The sequence below is a fragment of the Arachis ipaensis genome, chromosome B05 (genome assembly GCF_000816755.2).
Source record: "Arachis ipaensis cultivar K30076 chromosome B05, Araip1.1, whole genome shotgun sequence".
In the NCBI taxonomy this organism is placed as follows: Eukaryota; Viridiplantae; Streptophyta; class Magnoliopsida; order Fabales; family Fabaceae; genus Arachis; species Arachis ipaensis.
In genome coordinates, this window is record NC_029789.2 from 38,330,164 (window position 1) to 38,351,147 (window position 20,984).

A 20,984-nucleotide genomic window follows, 5' to 3' on the forward strand; every position below is an offset into this window, starting at 1 on the left:
AAAAAATTAAGCTTTGCCACCAACCTTAATCCTCTCTTGTTCTTCTCACAGGAGACAGTGACAGAATCACCAAGAGCACCAGCTTTGCCACCAACCTTAATCCTCTCTTGAAGGAACTTCTCCTGAATTTTTTTCGGATGCAACCTGATAAAACCAATTAATTAAGCTTAGGATAAAACCATAAAGAATAATTAGGCAAAAATATGATTTATAAATCAAATTAGACATAATAAATAAATCAAATTAGACATAATAAAAAAATTATATGATGATTAAATGTATGCCAAAGACCAACTTTGAAGCATTTCAAAAATGGTAGAATAGAAAGAATCAATGTCAAAGAATCCTATACATATTCTGCCAACAAATAAATATTTATTCACCAATTTTTAAGTCTAAGTACTTATGTAAATTTATGTGCTGACAAATATTTATTCACATTCACCCTTATCAGTCACATAAAACTAGTGTCAAATTACAAAATACCATGATCCATATTCTCCCCCATTGCTACTGTACCAAAAAGTGATAGCGACGAATAAAAAGATTGTTATGCAAATCTGTTTTACAATTACACATGATGTGTAGATAGAGCAGTTGGCACTAAGAAAATTAGAGGAGTATAGCAAAATAAGGTGACATTAAAACATGCAAGGTTTTGATAAATTGGACCAAATAAATAAAAAATAGAAGAATCTATTGCCAATATCTGACCTGCGATAGTGTCGCGCAGTTTCGATCAGCAGTGGCATTGATTAGCACCTGACATGTTAAGTAAGTGAATAAGTGTGAGTATCAAAATTGTTTAAGGTGGAGTTAATGTCAAAAATAAAAACCAGGCAAATTGATAAACATAAGGACACTATTCTATTCTTTATCACAAGGTAAGATAAAGAACAAATATGTTCCTTTTGCTTCACTCAAATTTTAACTCCAGTTGGCACAGTCTTAGAGAAAGAACAAACTTTGAAATGCTGAATTCAATGATAGGAATATTTAGGAACATGAAGCTCAACTCAAAACACATGGAATTAGTTAACAAATAGAGTGAAAAGGAGGTGCCTGTCACGGATTTGAACTTGTTCCATCATGGATGCCGTTCTTTGCTGATAAGCTTCTGGAAGTGATTCCAAACCAGCTAACATGCTCTTATCCATGATTCAATTCAATTCAACTCAACCTAGTGTTCTTCATTCACATTAATCATATATGATCTATTAAACACGATTTTACAATGAAATAATATGTTGAACTGATTATGGCGAGATATATGATCTGGTATTAATCAATGAATCCAAAGTGCATGATCTGTCTACCTTTTTTATTTATTTAAAAGAAAGATAAATGTAGACTTTCAATAGTGAAGGGATCTAAATTAGGTATGAATTTAAACCAACTACAGCATAATAAAAAGACACTACTCATTCATGAGATTTCAAGCTATTAAAATGACACAGATCAATTAATATCCTGGATGGGTAAATAGAATCATGAGAACTTTACCTGATTTCTTAGTATAAGTCATCTGAGGCCAAAATACAGAGCACTAAATGAGACTATCAGAGGAGCAATCACAGAATAGCAGAAAACGATTGTGACGATGAGGATGTCACCAGGAACTCTAGTCCCATAACCAAGATCTCTAGGAGCCCAAGCCTCTTTCACCTCCAGATCAGTCTTGCAAAGATACTTTTTCTTCAAATGGAATAAAATAAGAGGAACTAACCGGGACAGCTCAAGACCATAGCCAACAAAAAATCTAACAAACCGAATAGAAGTCATTTAATTTGGTTGAACATTAAATCATATGCACAACCTAACTTCATAAGAAGATGATAACTAACAAGATCATGGAAACACCATTTGTAAATCAAGTTTGCATTAATGCACCCTTTAGCATATATAACAAACAGACTTAATCAGCATTGCTAGAAGAATAATAGTAAATAAATAAATAAAACATGAAATATTATCTTACTTGAGAGCCACATAGGTCAAGAAGAAAGTAGCATTGCCTGGAAGGCTTGCAGCTAGCAAAGACACAAGTTACTGTCTGCATTCTCACATCAAAACACATCAAAAATGGCTTTACCACTACCAAACCTCTAATCTTCCAATCCAAGCTCCTCTGTTTTTCTCTGGTATACCTCTTCACAACTCTTTTCCTCGCTCTCTACACCATTCTCTCTCAATCCAAATGCTTATTCAGATCTTCCCCTTTGGATCCAATTCAGGATCCTCTCTTCTCTTACCCTTCCTCCTATGGAGAGCACAAGTATGTTGTCTCAACCACATGTTCTACATGCACTTCTCCTATTTTCCTTTCAGGTGCTCTGCCTCGATTCCTCTATTCTGTGTGATTCTCTCCCAATATAGAAAATGCTGAATTTGTGTTGTTGTGATAAAGCTGACGAATTTTCACTAATGGATTGTGGTTATCGGATTCAGATTACTTGGATGTTGTGAAGGAGATCAAGAATTTGATCAAGGACTCTTCATCAGCTAAGGAGTTGAGTGCTCTGCGCTACATGCTTCTCGGCTACCAGGAAGCTAAAACCATTCATGCAGTAAAACCCCCAATTCCTATCAGTCATATCCAGAAGCTACAACCCCTAATTAAAAACCCTAAAATTAGAACCCAAAACCTCCCAAATTTCACAGAACAAACTGAAAATTAATACATACCTTCTCAGGTGAGCAACGATGAGGATGCTGAGCGACGACGACGATGCTGAGCAGGGACAGTGAGCACATGCGACGACGATGCTGAGCGGCGACGGTGAGTGTACGAGATGGCAATAAGAGGCGACGGTCAGCGCACGCAACGACGATGGTCCGCGCGGCAGAGCCTAGCCGGCGTCGTCAGAATCATATAGTTGCATTCACATATATAGGTTGCATTGTATTGCATGAGTTTTACATGTTCCTACTCATTTATTTTATCTCGTTCAACTAAGCATGAGGACATGCTAATGTCTAAGTGTGGAGAGGTTGATAAACCATTATTTTACAGTTTATATTGTGTTTAATTGTGTGGTTTTATCAAATCTTTACTCACTTATTCATTAAATTAGCATGTATTTACAACTCCTTCCCAAAATTACTCCATGGTTGAAAATAACCTTCCTAGAGACTTTTAATTATGTATTTTAATTCTCCTTTATTCCATTCGATGCCGTGATCTGTGTGTTAAGTGTTTCAGGCTTTATAGGGCATGAATGACTTGGAGATTGGAAAAGAGGCTTGCAAAAATGGAAGGAACACAAGAAATGGAGGAGATGACCAGCGAGAAGTGACGCGGACGCATGGCTCACGCGACCGCGCGAAATAGAGGAAATTGCAGTGACGCGCTCGCATGCCTGACGCGAACGCATGGATTGGAAACTGCACAAGTGACGCAAATGCGTGGACGACGCGCATGCGTGGCAAGGCAAAACGCTGGATGACATGAACACCTGGATGATGCGATCGCGTGACGTGCGTGATCTGCAGAATTCGCTAGGGGCAATTTTGGGCCCTGTTTTGACCCAGTTCTCGGTCCAGAATGCAGATTAGAGCCAGGAAACATGCAGAGACGAGAACAACATTCATTCCGCATAATTTTAGTTTTAGATCTAACTTTACTCCTCCTCTAGGTTTCTTCTCTACACATTCATAGTTCTTAGGATTTCATTTTTATTAATTTTTGGATTGGGATATTGAGAAGAGTTATTACCTCAGTCAAGACATCATCATTCTAGTTTGTTTCCTTACTTGTCACTTGCTTTTCCATGTCCTTAATTTATTCAGAGTTAGTATTGGATTATTTTTTTAGAATTTATTAATACAAGAACTATTTTTATTTTTAATTGATCCTTTTGATTATCATTCATCATGTCTTGCTTTAATTCCCTTTCTTATTTCGTGAATTTTACAATCATAATGAGCGAGTAGTTCCATAACTTGATTGGGAGGTGATTGAAAGGAGAACCTTGAGTTGGAACGCTCAAGAGAAAAATTGTAATTGGGTTTATTGTTGGATTGCCCTCTAGTCACTGACACTAGTCCTTCCCAAGGGAGAGGATTAGGACTTGTGAATAGAAATTGCCTTCCAACTTGCTTGACTTTCCTCTACCTAGTAAAGGATAACTAAGCAGAACAACCTTCAATTATCAATTAATCTTGGGAGAATTCCAACAAGGATAGGACTTCCGACTAATCTACTCCCGGTCAAGGTTTTTTTTTATTTAAATTACATAAATTCTCTGACTTAATTTCCTGTCTATCAAACTCAACCCTTTTGGAAAACATCTGATTAATAAAATAGCACATCTTTCTGCAACTCGTTGGGAGACGACCTGAGATTCATACTCCCAGTTTTTTAAATCTAATTTTGTGACAACCTTTTAAATTGATAAGCGGATTTTTGGTTGGTTAAGAACTATACTTGCAACGTATCTCTTATAATAATTTCTTAACTCGCCAATTTCCGCCACGTCACCCAATGAATCCCCCATTTCTGATCTTACCCATTCTCTTTACCTTCTGTCATTTACTTTTATGCTCATCTCCCCAATTCCCCATTTAAGATTCTGTAATTTACTTTCTGCAAATTTACATTCCGCCATTTATTTCCAGCACTTACATTCTCTGTTATTTACTTTTCCGCCATTTAATTTTCTGTAATTTCTCAACTCAATTTCTGCTTAGTTCAACTAGAACATTTCTCTAATTAAAGTTGCTTGACCAATCAATCTCTGTGGGATTCGACCTCACTCTATTGTGTGTTTTTACTTGACGATAATTTGGTATACTTGCCGAGAAAAATTTGTTAAGAGACAAGTTTTTGTGCATCATGTTGTCTCTATACAAAGATACTAATTATATATGACATTTTTAGAAATTACCAAATTCGATTCACAAATTAGAATTCAATTAACACAAATTTTTAGAAATTTTGGCAGCATTCTGGCATTAAATATGACATTTCTGAATTTAACAAATTAACCCATATGAATTCAATAAAACCAAATTGGCACTAATTAGCAAAATCAGCACTAAATAGAAAAATCATCACTAAAACCAAATCAGCACAAACAGCAAAATCAACCCATATGAACTCACTAAAACCAAATCAGCACTAACAGCAAAATCAGCACTAAAACCAAATAAGCACAAACAACAATATCAACCCATATGAACTCACTAAAATCAAATCAGCACTAATCAGCACTAAAATCAAACGGTAGCAAGCGAAAATGGAAATCAGCAGCAATATAAAAGTTAGCATAATAAGGCCATCATCATCATTGCTCAATCAAAACAAGGCATAAAATTAGCCATTAACAAGGATAAAACAGCACTCTAGAATTTGAAACCGTTCATTCCAAGCATCAGCAATAACCAAAAAGTTCAACCTAAGTCCACTATAAATCAGATATAACTTCCTAACTACCTATAATTCCCTAAGCATGCATAACTAAACTGACTAATTTAACAAAAACTAAACAAACTAATTAAACTAAGAAAATATAACTAGGGAAAAAAATTGAGAACCTGCAGAAGAACCAGAAACAAAAAATGGCAAGCAGAAACAGAAACTAGTTAAACTAAAGTAACAAATTACCAAATGAACTCATATGAACCCATATAAACTCACTAAAATCAAATCAGCACTAATCAAGATCAATTTATATGAATTAAATGGTAGCAAGCGAAAATGGCAATCAGCAGCAACCAAAAAGTTCAACCTAAATCCACTACAAATCAGATATAACTTCCTAACCACCTATAATCCACTAAGCATGCATAACTAAATCGACTAATTTAACAAAAACTAAACAAACTAATTAAACTAAGAAAATGTAAACACAGAAAAAAATTGAGAACCTGCAAAAAGTTTACCTTTCAAAGTATTGTCTAAGTTCTCAGCCTCAGTTGGATTAATATAATCCTTGTCCGGCTCCTCTATAATATCTCCTTCATTCTCATCCAATTGCTCTTCACCATCAGGTTCATTGTTAAGTTTAAGAAATGTATCAATCGGCATTGAAGCAAATTGACATGTTTTTCCCTTCTTAGTTGGCCTTTCTTGCAAGCTGCCACAATCTTCAATATCATCTTCAATTGTGGTCTCTTTTCTCTTCAAATATTGACTCATTCTAGAATATACTTCTATAGTATTCTTGTGAGTCATAGCAGTAGATTTAGAAGGAAGTTCTTTTTCTTGTCTACATGTTGATCTTTGTGAGTGAGTCATACTTGCTTCCATCTGTACTTTACTTTTCTTCAAATTCTGCCCTTTTTCTCTTGCAACTTTTGGCTTTTCTACAAAATTCTGCTTATCATTTGCTTGGACACCATTTCTTCTTAACTTCTGCTCCCTTTCCCTATCACTAAGGGTTTTTATCCTCTTAAGTAGTGGTGGTGATTGATGTTGCTGCTGACCAGAAGACATCTTTTCTCACTTAAGTTCCATATTTTTGAAGAACTTTGCACGCAATTCAGCACTTGACTTTGAATCTATCTCATGGTCAATGAATTTTTTGAACATTTTCTGAAAAAGAAAATAAAATAATGAGATTAGTATACATCGTAAAAAATCTATTAACATAACAGTAAAAAATCAGATCACATATTAAAAGAACCAAGAATCTATAAGAAATGCACCTGTTCATAAACATTTACACCAAAAATAAAAGTCAAAAATATTATTCTATGTTGAGAAGAGAAATCACTTTAAAGATCAGAATCATCATCATATTCAGCTTGTTGTAGAACAAGTGAAGGTTTCTCAATGATTGTATTTGGCATGTCTTCTCTAGTCCATTGAATTTCACAATTATCCTTTGGCACAAACAAATTATTCGCTTGATCAAAGGGGTCCTTCTGATTAGACTCTTCGGCTTCAACATCATACCCATCATACATATTGAATAAAAATTATTCCCTTTTTCTGGTTTTAAAGAGACAAACTAAAACAGCAACAAAGAATAAAAATATAAGTAATTCATAACCAGATTTTTTAACAAAAAATTCACTTTTAAAACAAATTTTTAGAAATCTTATTTTCAAAAGTGATATATAACTGATAAACCAAACAATACCCAACTAGCCAAAACTGGGTTAAAAAATTAAAACAAAAACCATAGCTAAGCTCCTAACACAACAATAGTGGACTTGTACCAAAGGCCAAACTGCTTTAAATGTGGGACCGGTAATCTAGTTGTGTTCTGAAAAAATATCCTCTTATATCAAATATTTGCTATTGACTGAATTAATTGATTAACACCTGTGGTAAAAGCTTTAAAATTTATCTCATAAAATGTATGTGAATTTAGGCAGTTTGTTTAATAGATTCCTCCACCGATTTTTGAGACAAGAGGAAGAACTAAATAGTTAGTAAGTTAAAAGGAAGAAATAAAATATTTTACAAAAGTGGGCAAAAGGATAATTACCAAATCAAGAGAAGACAGTTCTAATTAAAGACTCAATAGAGGAAAATGACTCAGCAATAGCATATTCAGCTTTAGACATTGCTATGTTGCAAACCCTGTTTTATTGCTTAACTGCGCAAAGCAACACATTCATCACCCATTGCATTTTCTTCTTCACTTCCTTCACATTTATATTTATAATTCCTCTTATAAGAACCCATTGTTTCCAGAAACTTATGCCCCATTTGTTCAGTCTTTGTTTACATTTCCCCAACAAAGCAAAGGACTTTATTTTCATACTATATTCTTCACTTATAAATTATTAATGAATTATTATTATTATATCATACATGTGTATAAGAAAAATTTAGAATATTCTAAAGGGAATAGGAGATTGCTAGTTTCGTTGAATTAACTTATTAACTTATTTGAATTATTATGAAAATCATCAAGTGCGATAAAAAAACAGGTCTGATATTTGTGTACTTTTTTTAAATGAGTGTTATCCACACACCTGCATATGAATTTTTAAAAGCTAATGTAAAATAAGTGCTTATACAGTGCTAGCTTGTTGAGTTTTAACTAAACTATGCACAAGGAATAGCTGCAACTTTAATAAATGGGATATACCAGAACATTATGCAGTCCAAATTATGCAGTTCACAGTTCACAATTATGCAGTTCACAGTTCACAAACATTACCACTTTCCTTTCTTCTTCCTAAATCCAACAAAAATACCCAAGTCCCAATAGCCAATCAAGCCCTAACTAAGCAACAGCAAATCAGATAAGAAAAACACTTACCACAGATGACAACCAGTAACCGCCAATGCAGTAAAGCAGCAACAACAAAGTAGAAGCAGCGAAACACAACCCAGTGAAGCAGAAGCAGTGAAGCAGAATAGGGGAGAAGCAGCGAAGCAGAAGCAGTGAAGCAGAATAGGGGAGAAGCAGCGAAGCAGAAGACACAAGGTTACCGCGGAGAACAGAGAAGCACTAAAGCCGCAGAGAGGGGATAAGCAACGACGCCACGAAGAGGAGAGACTAAGCGACGCCGCAGAGAGGAGAGACTCAGCGACGCCGGGAAGGAGGAGGTCGCGACGATTTGGGGAAGACGCAGCGACGATGATGTGCGATGATGGTGAGTTGCGATTTAGGGCTTCCTGCTCCTGCTGACTTGCGATGATGGTGCAATTTCGAGCTTCCTGGTGAGCTGCGGTTCGATCTCGGAATCTGAAGGCGTGGGTTAGGGTTGATTTGGCGGTGGAGGGAGGAAGAGCGCTGTTCTTTGTGGTTTCAAAGAAAAGAATGAAAGCGCGCCTTTGATTCTATACTGAAGGCCCTTCTTAGTTCATAGTGACAAATTGTTTTAATATATTTATTTATTTATTTTAAAATTATTTTAATTTTATTCCCCTTAAAATAATATTTGTTATTTATTTATAACAATAGGTTTTGCGTATTTTATGAATTCAGTATTTATAGAAAAATAGTTTAAATTTATATAATTATCTAAAATTATTTTTATTGGTATTATTTAATTTGTATAATTATTTAAATAATATTAGATAATGGTTGTTTCATAAACAACTGTTGTAATGATTGTAAAACCGTTCTTTAAAATAGTCAAAGAGAACGGTTTTATTTTGTTACTATAGCGGAATGAAAAAATGAACTTGAACAGCAACACTGTAAAAACCGTTGTCTGAGACCATCTAATAGATTGGTTTTAAAGTATAGCATTTCGGCAACGGTTTTAATGTGTTTCTTTTGTACAATACTTTAAACAACGAAAAAAAACCGTTGGCTAAAAATAAATAATTGTAACGGTTATAAAACCGTTCTTTAAAATAGTCAAAGAGAACGGTTTTAAGTTGTTGCTATAAAATAATGAAAAATTGAATTTAACAGTAACACTACAAAAAACTGTTGTCTAAAACTATCTAAGAGAACGGTTTTAAGGCGTTGCAAAATTTGGCGTTGCTAAAGGCCATATTTGTTGTAGTATTTTATATGTAATACTACAATGTATTATTAATATTAAGTATGTGAATATGTGTTGTTTGTACTTGTTGAAAAGGTTATAGTTTTAATAAAACCATCGATAGATTTACATGTAAAGGCTCAATAATAAATAGATAATAAAAGGATTTAGGTTAGTAACGCCTTACCTTTGGTACGATCATGAGGTGCTAAAAGTTAGGGTGTTACACATAGCACTCCCTCAAAGCTCAAGGCTCTGAGCATTAATGTTTAGAGAATAAAGAAAAGAAACTAATGAGCTTAAAGAGTTCTCTATTTACATGCTTGTGGTGCTTATGTATCAGGTGGTAATACTTGAAAACAAAGCATTTATAGTCGAAGCTTAAAATAAATGGTGCAAAGCGCCCAAAAAGCTAAGCTAAAAAAAAGAAGAAAAAGATGAAAAGCTTGTTTCGAGGAAGGAATAAAAGAAAAGATTTCATAAAGTGATCAAGATAGAAACATCAATCATTTGAAATTCTTTTGTGATTGTTGCATGCATAAGTAAACTAGCTGATGAATCCATATTTGATGATGATTTTTGGTTAGAATTGGATGGATTTTCATCATATAAACTTGCACTTATTCTCTTGAATAGCATGCTTTTGAACTTTCCTTCCAAATTGTGCTTGATTATGAAAATGTGCTCTTTTGTTCTTAATTTAATCTGTTTTATTCCGTTTGCCTTCCATTCGATGCCTTGATGTTGTTTGTGAGTAATTCCAGGTGTACTAGCCAACCATGAACATTAAAAATTACTATCTTCTCACCTTGGATTGTCAAATTGTATTGCATGATTCTCTATTTTCTTGAGGACAAACAAATTTTATGTTTGGTCTTGTGATGCATGTGCATCATGATGTCTTTTTCATGCTTTTCTATAAAGAAATCAATGCACAATGCTTAATAATAGAGTGTTTTGGTGGTTAAATTGAATATTGCTTTGATTGCTGAGTTAATGAATTTTGTAGAAAATAATAGAAAAAAAGCAATAAAAGCATTAATAGAAGAAGTACACTCCCAAGGTGGCAAGAGAGTTGGAAACAAACTCAAGAGAAGTAAAGAGGATTTGCAACCCTAACCTCTTCATACTCCAACAAGCATACCTTGAGCTACAAAGCTCCATATGAGGTGATTCAAGTTCCATTAGAAATTAGACTTCCAGAGCGTTCTAACCATATAACACTCTATAGTAGACACTGAATTTGAGGGTGCAAATCACTATTCTTTCAGCGCTACAAACCCGGCGTGTGGCCGGCGTGCCTGGAAAGTGGCACGCTAGGCCAAATTTCCTGCAAACATGCTAAGATGACCTCTTCACCTTCGAAAGATCATAAATTAAGCTAGAGAAGTCCACATGATGTGCTTCTAGTAGTGTTAGAAATCTGACTTCCAGAGTGTTCCAATGATATATAATAGTCTATAGTGGACGTTCAGCTTGGGGCCGTGAACGACCCCATCTTTCAACGTTGCAAGCCTTCATTAGCCCAAAGTGTCCCCAAAGTGGCACTTCAATGACACTCCACTAGGCCACTTCTAGTACCTCAATTCCTTCAATTATTCTTCAATGTTTCAAGCCTCTAAGAAGAGAATCAAAACTTCACAAGCCCAACACGATTCCATCCAAGTCAAGCCACAATTAACAATCAATCAAGGCCACAAGAATCATCTGGGAGTAGTTAGGAACTTTTCATTTAATTTTAATTTGAATTTTATTTGAATTTGTAATTTAGGATACCTTATAAATAGGACCTTAGTTTCTTAAAAAAACCACCACTTGGAGGGAGTCTTTGGACTCTTTCCTCACTCTCATTCTCTTCTCCTCTTCTATTTTCTTTCACATCTATTTTGTAGTGTCCTTTAGTTACGAGTTTCTAATTCTCTTAAGTGGAAAAGAGAGATCTATTGTAATTCAATAGATTAATTTGATTTCTTCTTCATCTTCAATTCTTCTTTTACTGTTTCTTTAGAAAGAATCTTCGTTTTTCATTTTAAAATCATAAAATTAATTCTTGAAGTTTTGTCTCACAATGGTTATGAATTTAGGTTTGGAATTGATACGTGACATATAATCAATCCACAACTTGATTCATGAAATTGTGTGATTCTAAATCAGAGACCAATCTTCATCTCTTCTCATGAACAATTAGATCAAGGAATTAGCAACGGCTCAAGTTAAGAGGGATTGAATTACCAAGGGATTCGAATTTAATCACTTATAATTTGCCAAGAGATCAATGATTGTATGATTGAAGAGGGGATGGGAGCTATTGATCCTAAGAATGCAATATCTCTTGATCCCAATGTTCTTTTCATTCCTAATTCTTGCTATTTACTTTTCTAGTTATTCACATTCTTGCAATTTAATTTCCAACACTTTACATTTCCATCATATACTTTATTGTTCTTTATTGCTTTCCTTTAATTTCATGTCATTTACATTTCTTGGTGGTTATCATCTCAATATGAATTGTCTAACTAGACTAATCAATTAACTATTACTTGCTTAATCCGTTAATCCTCGATGGATCGACACTCACTCACCGTGAGTTTATTACTTGATACAACCTGGTACACTTGCCGGCAGTTCTACGGAATGTGATTTAAAAATTCCGTATTAGCACCAAACCTCAATTCAACACCAACCAAATCAATATCACTGCCCTTTTTATCCTACCTCAATCATACTACTCCTAATTATTTAATTAAATTCACATTCCACCATTCACAATTCTCACTCATATCACAATCTCCATCTATTTAACAATTATATTTATAATTTCTAACCAACTTCATCATTAATCATCAACAAATCACATTATATACATATACCATTTCTAATTAGTCAAACCAACCAATTCATGTCATTCAATCCTATCCTAAGGCAACTAGCCTAAGTTTTCACGTAATATTATATATTAAATATGAGAAACCAAAATCATACCTTAGCCAATTCTTCCCTAAGCTCAAAATTCCACAATTCAAGCTGCCAAGACTCCAAGTCAAACCCAATGATTGTAGCCATCAAAAGTTTGTCCCTAGAGCTCTAATTTGTCAATTCAACTCCAATTCAATACAATATAAATCTAATTCATATAATTCCTCAATATTAGTACTAGGACACACAAAATTGTATAACTCACAAAGGTTTAGAATTTTCTTACCTTACCTTACTGATTGATGGTTAAAATAAAATCCAATAATTATCCAATGTTAGATTGCACCTAAACCACCAAAATCATCAAAATCACTCAAAACCCAAACTAATTTCGTGAAAATAGGGGAACGGAAGAATGGACACAAAATGCAGAGATGCATACCACTTTGTTTGGATAGAATTGAAGAGCTCGACAAGACAAATGCGTGGTCACTGACGGGAGGAAAAATGCTGGTTAAGAAATTCTAATAAAAGAAGCGTTGTGAGTACAGTCTTAACCGACGAAATTCCCACTATCAATTTAGAAGATGTCACAATTAAGAATAAAAACTGGGAGTATAATTCCTAGGTTGTTTCCCAACGAGTTGACCCAGCAGTGTAAATTATTGATCAGGAATTATCTGAGAAATTTTTTTAGGTGGAGAACGGAAAAATAAATAACTAAAAATTTAAGCAGTGAATGATAGCAAGATGTGTTATGTATTTGAATTAAAAGGCCTTGGCTGAGAGAAGATTAATTGAAGTTTCTATCCTCGTTGACTTTCCCAAGTATAAGAGTAAAAGGTTGTGCTTCCACTCAGTTATCCTCTTGCAGTTGCAAAAGAAGGTCAAGTGGGTACACTAACTCTGATTCCCAAGTTCTAATCCCTTCCCATGGAAGGATTAGAGTTAGTGAAAAGTGAGTTAGCCAGCAATCCCAATTACAAATTAATACTTGAGTTTTTCAACTCAAGGGGTTCCAATTAATCAACTCCCAAGCCAAGTTGAGAGCTTTAAATTATAACATGAATGCCATTTTTCAACAACATGGAATAAGAATAATTAAGAGACATGGTAATTAAAATAAATTAATAAAAGAAAATTTTAAAGCTGATAATTAATTGGAGGAAATCAAACAAGAAATGGAATTAAATGTAAAAATTGTTTATTGCATTAATAAATCCCAAAAGTAACAATATCCATATATGACCACGAGCAATTAAATGGAAAACAAAAGAGTAAAGTAATAGAAAAGCAAACTATAACGATGAGGACTTCAATCGAAGGTAGAAGTAGCTCTCTTAATATCCAATCCAAAACCATAAAACTAAAATCTAAGAACCCTAGAAGAAGTAGTTTTTTTTCTCTAAGATTCAAAAAAACTCCAAAAATTCAAACTAAGTGAATGTGAATGTGTCTTGAGTCTCTGCCTGCCCCCTGGCTCTAGTATGTGTTTTTGGGCCGAAAACTGGGTCCAAAACAGCCTAGAAATCACCCCCAGCGTCTTCTGCAATTGCAGCACGTGACGCACGTCATGCGTACGCGTCAGTCACACGTACGCGTCGATGTACGATTCGCCAATGCATGCGCACGCATCAGCCATGCGTGCGCGTCGACCCTCGCTGCTCAACTCCTTAGTTTCTTGTGTTCCTTCCACTTTTGCAAGCTTCCTCTCCATCTTCTAAGCCATTCCTGCCCTATATAGCCTGAAAACACTTAACACACAGATCACGACATCAAATGGTAAAAAGGGAAATTAAAAATTGATAATTTAAAGGCTTAGGAAGCAAGTTTTCAATCATGGAGCAAAATTAGGAAGGATTTGTAAAACCATGCAGTTTGTATGAATAAGTGTGCGAAGAAATGATAAAAACCACTCAATTTAGCATAAGATAAACCATAAAGTAATGTTTTATCAATCTCCCCACACTTAAACATTAGCATGTCCTCATGCTAAGCTCAAGGAAACTGTAAGAATAAAGGGGGAAAAATAAGACTCATGCAATACAACTTATGTATATGAATGCAACTATATGCTCAGATGATTCTACTCACTTGGTTAAAAGTAAACAGGTTCTCCAAGACAAACATAAATCATATTTCACTAATTCAAATCACACAATAAGGTACAAGTAAACTTGTAAGAAGATAGCTCATGAAAGCCGAGAACACATAATTAAGCATTGAACCCTCACTGGAAGTGTATATGCACTCTAATCGCTCAAGTGTCTAGGGTTAATCCGTTCTAGTCTCCTCTAGTCATGCTTTCTAAAACTTTGTTCTTCATCTAAGCAATCAACAAATATTTAGTGTACAAATGCAAAGATCATGAGGGCCTTTCAAGGATGTAACGGGGCTAAGGTGAGGGTGAGGATATATGTATGGCCAAGTGAGCTATGATTTGAATCTTTGACTAACCTAAGTTCTCACCTAACACATACACACACTCTATATAATTTTAAAATCATGCTTAGCTACCCAAATTCTCACTTTTGCAAAATTTCACACACTCATGTATCAGTTTTAATTCCATCACATATGCATTGATCTTTTTATTGAACTTAACATTGGAGTAATTTTTTCCCTATTCATTTATTCAATTTTTTTATAATTAAAAGCATAATATATCAATGCATATGGTTTCTCTAATTTTACACGAGTGAGCACCCAAATTCCTAATATTTGTCAATAAGAGCAAAAACACATTCTCATCAACCATAGTTCCCACATTTCCCCACACTTAGTTGACACACAATCTCTATCTTAAGCTAACCAAAGATTTAAATAGGGTAAGTAATTGTTTTTCCACTTAAGGCTAGTGATGTGGTAATATAAAGCACAAAAAAGGGGTTAAGAAGGCTCAAAGTGGCAAACAAAGGCAGATGAAATGGTAGGCTATTTGGTATAAGTGAGCTAATATCAAATGATGGCCTCAATAACATATATGCATGAATATACACTAAATAATGGACATATAGAATAGAACAAACCAAAGATTGCAATCATAGAGAAGAAAATACAAAAGAATAAAAATCATGGTTAAATAATGTAACCATATAATTATGCTCAAAATCTCACAGGTTGTGTGTTTTTAGCTCTAAACCATGTTCCAAATTAAATTATTCAAACAAGTTTAACAAAAAGTTTAATTTGAATTAGTGAAATGCTATAAAATAGTGTCTTGAAAAGAAAGTCATTACTTCAACCAAGCAGAACATACGTGCAAGCAACTACTATCATGGAATCTATCCTATCTAACAAAAGAAAAATAACATATTGGTGTTAAGAGAGAGAGATTTTACCTTTGGAAGTCAGGTACTGACCTCCCCACACTTAAGGATTGGCACGGTCCTCCGTGCCATTAGTAAGGAACAAAGTGGGGCTGGGAGTATCGCTTCCACTGTCTGGCTCGTCATAGCTCTTCATGCTGGCAGGTGAAGTGGAGTCCGGGGTATCTTTCTCTTTCGGAGGTGGGTGAGTACTAACAATGAGCTCCTTCAGATAAGTGTATCGGCATTTGTTGCGATGCTCTATTTGCTCCATCTGCTGATCTTGCCGGTCTAACCGCTAAAGGATCTGAAGGAACATCTAAGTGGTGGATGGTGCAGGAATTGTGGATGACGGTGGAGCAGAAGAAGAAGGAGTGTCTAAAGATGGGCCTGCATACGGGCTCGCAGAAGGTACTAGGGGTCGGATATACTTCCCATTCGGGACATACTAATCATCCCTAGGGAAAATGGCCTTCGTATCCCCATCCCGATAGGGGACTCCACCACAGAGACTAAATCTGAAACCAATGCGGGAAAAGGTAGGTTGCCCGCTATCTGCACGTGTCCCATGGCCTGTCGGATGAGTCGGGGTAAGTTGAGAGGTTGCTCTATAAGGATGCACCAGATGAGAACAGCCATGTCAGCAGTGAAGGTGGACTCATGGGTGCTCGAAAAGATGTAGTGGGACATAATATGTGCCCACATGCGAGCCTCCAAGGTAAGTGATTGGGCCGAGAGACTCTTGGATTTTGCCCGGTGTGGTTGATAAACCCATATTTTATGATATATTTTGTGCCTAATTTAAGTGATTTATTCAATCCTTCACTCACTTATTCATGTTAATTGCATGGTTTTACTTTCCCTTCCTTATTATGTGATATATGTGAAAAACATGTTTCCTATGCTTTAAAAGTAATTATTTTAATTACCCTTTACTTCCAATCGATGCCGTGATTCGTGTGTTGAGTAGTTTCAGATCTTCTAATTCAGGAATGACTTAAAGGATGGAAAGGGAACATACAAAAATGGAAGGAAAGCACAAAACGGAGTTTTTGAAGAAACTGGCAGTGACGCGACCGCGTGAATGACGCGACCGCGCCTTGAGCGAAACGCATATGACGCGGACGCATGATTGAAGCGACTGCGTGGCAAGGAAAACTCCAATTGACGCGATCGCGTGACCCACGCGGACGCGTGACAGAGGCCACGTACCAGAAAGTACAGAAAACACTCCCAGTATTTTCTGAAGTCCTTTTTGGCCCAAATCCAAGTCCAGAAGGCACAGATCAGAGGTTATGAAGTGAGGGAATGCATCCATTCAAAGGAGAGTCTCCAATTAGTTACTTTTTCATGAATTAGATGTAGTTTTGAGGGATAGGTTCTCTCCTCTCTCTTTTAGAATTTAGAATTAGGATTTCTTTTGCTTTCAGGATTATATCTCTTTATCAGGTTCAACATTCCTTTCTATTTATCTTCTCAATTTAGTTTATGAATTCTTCTATGTTACAGATTATTCTTTGAATTAATGTTATTTGAGGTATTTCAGTTTATTATTGCTTTCTTTTATTTACGTTGCTGTTGCTTCTAATCTGACGACATTTTTATTCCAGTAGATTTACTTTTTCCCTTTTTGGTCTCGGTTAAGAAATCAGTAACTCAGGAGTTATCAAACTCAACATGATTGATAATTGTTATCTTTGCTAATTGAATTGAACTTCAATAATCCCAATCTTTCCTTAGGGATTAACTAGGATTTGAAGATCAACATAATTAGTCACTTGACCTTTCTTTACTTTAAGTAAAGGCTAACTAAGTGGAATTAAGATTCAATTTTCATCATCATTGATAAGGATAACTAGGATAGGACTTCCAATTTCTCATACCTTGCCAAAAGTGTGTTTTACAGTTATTTATTTATTTTACAGTCTTTTACTTATTTTAATTGCAATTTAAATTACTTGTTCCTCATCTTCAAAACCCCGATTTACAATCTCCATAACCAATAATAAGAACATACTTCCCTGCAGTTCCTTGAGAAGACGATCCGAGGTTTAAATACATCGGTTGTCAATTTTTAAGGGATTTGTTACTTGTGACAACCAAAATGTTTGTAAGAAAGGTTGGTTGCTTGGTTTAGTAACTATACTTGCAACGAGAGTTTACTATGACCTCTAAACCATCAATCTTCAGTTCTTTAAAATGGCGCCGTTGCCGGGGAACTGCAATCGTGTGCCTTATTATTGGTTATTATAAATATTTTTCTTTTACTTGTTTATTTTTCTTTATTTTCCCTTTTTATTTTCATTAGCTACTATGAATTCTCACCCCTCTCGCTTTGATTTTGGTTCTAATATTGTTGAAAGGAGTAAAAGTTATAACAGGAACATGCATCAAGGTCAGAGAAATCAAGGATGGATGGAGCCAAGAGGATCTGATCGACCCTTTAGGCAATAACACCCTCCAAGATATCATAGACAAAGACCATTCTATAATGCATACCAAGCCAATAGACATGGTGGACAATCTTGTAGTTACCAACAAGCCCCACCCTGTGCTTATAGGCCATCCTCTCAACATAACTTCGAACCACCACACTCACAAGCTCCTTTTCACCATTCACCATCATATGATCCTCATTTACCCCAATTCTAATCCAATTACTCCCAAACACCACCACTTCCCCATGTACCACGTCCAAATCCATCACCCTGAGAATCAGAGGTCCGCCTCAAGGAAACAGTAGATCAACTCCAAACAACCCTTCATCAACTGGAGCAAGCTATAAGTCAATTATCTTCTAGACGTTCAAACATTCAAGGACCTCCCACAGCCCCATGTGGACAATCTAAAGAAGAACGTAGCATAAAGGAGATACTAGAAATTCCAGTGGACAGAACAGGGTATGACTTCATACTGGAACAAGTAGAGGAAGCTGTCATTGTAAACGAAGTAGAGTTGGTCGAAAATTTAGGAGACGCTGAACTTCCATGGGAATCCAGAGTCATGGAGAATTCTGTTAAAAACGTTACAATTGATGCTAAGGAGGATAGTGCACAACTCCTAAAGCAAGTCTTTTATGAAGAACTAGAGGGAATAATCCAAGAAGCAAGTTTCCTTGATGATGATAATTTCAAGTCAAGTTCTCCCAGTAATGAACTTGCATCAGCAAGTGAATTCTCTGAGATCGAAGAATCTTCCCCAAGTGAATACGAAGATGATGCGGAGATAGATTTCTCTCAACCTCCCGTTTATGACTTAAGTGACGAGGAAGACATAGAAGGCTTTGATCAGGACATGGATGCAATTGAAGAAGTCTGCAAGGAAATGAAGAAATTCACCGAAGAGCACAAGGGAGTAGAACTCACAGAACCACTGGAAACACCTATCCCAAGGCCATTACCACCCAATACAAGCTTCAAATGGGTACAATCTTTAACCTTTAGCTTTATTTTCCCACTTAAATATGGTTTGCTTGAAACAGATGGCCAGCTTAGAGCTCTCTGCGGCTTTAAGAGTAAGAGGGAAATGGCTCGTACTTAGAGCTGGTGCACAAGGTTCAATAAGGTTCCACGCTTCAACTCGAAGTGCACGGATTGGCATCATGATCAATCGAATGGATCTAGGAAAACGTTTGGTCACCTTGGTGAGAATCTAATTTTTAAACTGCCCGGATGGAAAAATATAGATCAAGACGGAGGCAGATTTAAAAGCAAAGTTTGGGATCCTGGAATCTATTCTGACATTCGTCACCCCGGGAGCCTGAGAATCTGTTTGAAGCTGCTTAGAAGCTTTACATGCCTAGTTTGGGACCCCAGAGGCTATTGGCATTCCAAGCATTGGTGGAGATTTCTGGATGAATTTAAGCACAAGCCGCCATAACAGGAAGCTCATCCAATGTCCAACTTAAGGACTTTAACTAAAAGTGCTAGGTGGGAGAAAACCCACCATGGTATAGTCGTTTCTTTTTCAGTTTTATTTCGTGTTATTTTTTTTGTTTTTCTTTTCAATTAAACCTGAATATTATTCATTCGCATTGCATACTGCATAATTGCATACCTGCATAAAAAAAAGAGAAAGGGCGTGCGACGTGACCGCATCACTCATGCGATCGCATCAGTTGCGAAAAACAACCCCCACGCGTCCACGTCATTCACGCGGCCGCGTGACCTGGAAATCGGCGTAAGGATCCAACGGCCAGAAAGTTGTGTTGGAATCGTGCGGCTGTTGTGCATTTCGCACAAAACGACCCACGCGGTCGCGTCCATGACGCGATCGCGTCCATGACGCGATCGCGTCACTTGCACAACACCAATCCCAAGCGATAGCATGAGCGACGCGATCGCGTCGCATGGATTGAACAACACCCCAAAGGAGACAGAGAGTTGCGCTGAAACGATGCTGGAATTGCGCGTTTAGCACAATTTCCAGTGACGTAGTCGCATGCCTCACGCGACCGCGTCATTCATCCTTTCTCCCATTCCATGAGATCGCATCACTCACGCGATCGCGTCAACCCCCATTCCACCCCAGCCACGCGACCGCGTGCCCCACGCGATCGCGTGGATTCAAATTCGATAACCCCCCAGCCATGCGAACCCTACCTATTCGCGCCCCCCAGCCCCTTCTCCTTCCTCTCTTCTCTCCAACCAACCACCACCAACTTCCAGCCTTTGCCCCACTTTTATTCATACGCCTACTAGGTTCCGTCGAATGCCACCCTTCTTTCAATTCCTAGCTAATTACATATTTTTCTGTTTATGTTCATAATTAGGCTAGTTAGATATGCATGTTGTAGTGGATTCTAGGTAGTTAGGTAGCCTAGGATGTGGTTAGTGGATTTAGGCCTGTTTAATTGCGCTATTCATGTTTCTTGTTTTATAATTTTCACAATTCTGCTATTGCTGTGATGTTAGTTTTGTTCATATGCTGTTCGTACTGTTCATGCTGCTATTATGAATGTTATTTCTTGTTCATACCTAATTGCAGTTTGTCTTAATTCATATGAACTGTCCTGTTTACTGTTTATTTTCCGGGAACATCCAATTTTAGCCAGAATGCTGCCCAATTTTCTGTAAACTATTTTATTTCCATTCATGTCTTGGTTTTGGCACTTTGAACTCTGCTTTACTCTGCTTTTACCAAACCAATTCATGAATACCAGGGCAGGCTTTCTTATTCTTTTTGATTTCCTGATTCATAATCTGCATTTTTTATGTTTAGCTTCCAATTTTTGATTCATCATCAACCTGATTCCCTTGTTTGGATATGAGTTAACGGTACCTTCTAATTGCGAATGCTTGTTACTTAGAAAATGATCATCATGCCACTTACTCTAACCCACTTTTTACTAATTCACTAATT

General features: G+C 36.3%; 1 long non-coding RNA gene across 1 annotated transcript; it reads right to left on the reverse strand.

Moving 5' to 3' along the window:
- Positions 1,716 to 2,314, reverse strand: LOC110262831. The gene is made up of 2 exons (XR_002347837.1): positions 1,979 to 2,314; positions 1,716 to 1,759 (listed from the first exon to the last, which is right to left on the reverse strand). It is a non-coding gene; the product is annotated as an uncharacterized LOC110262831 (long non-coding RNA).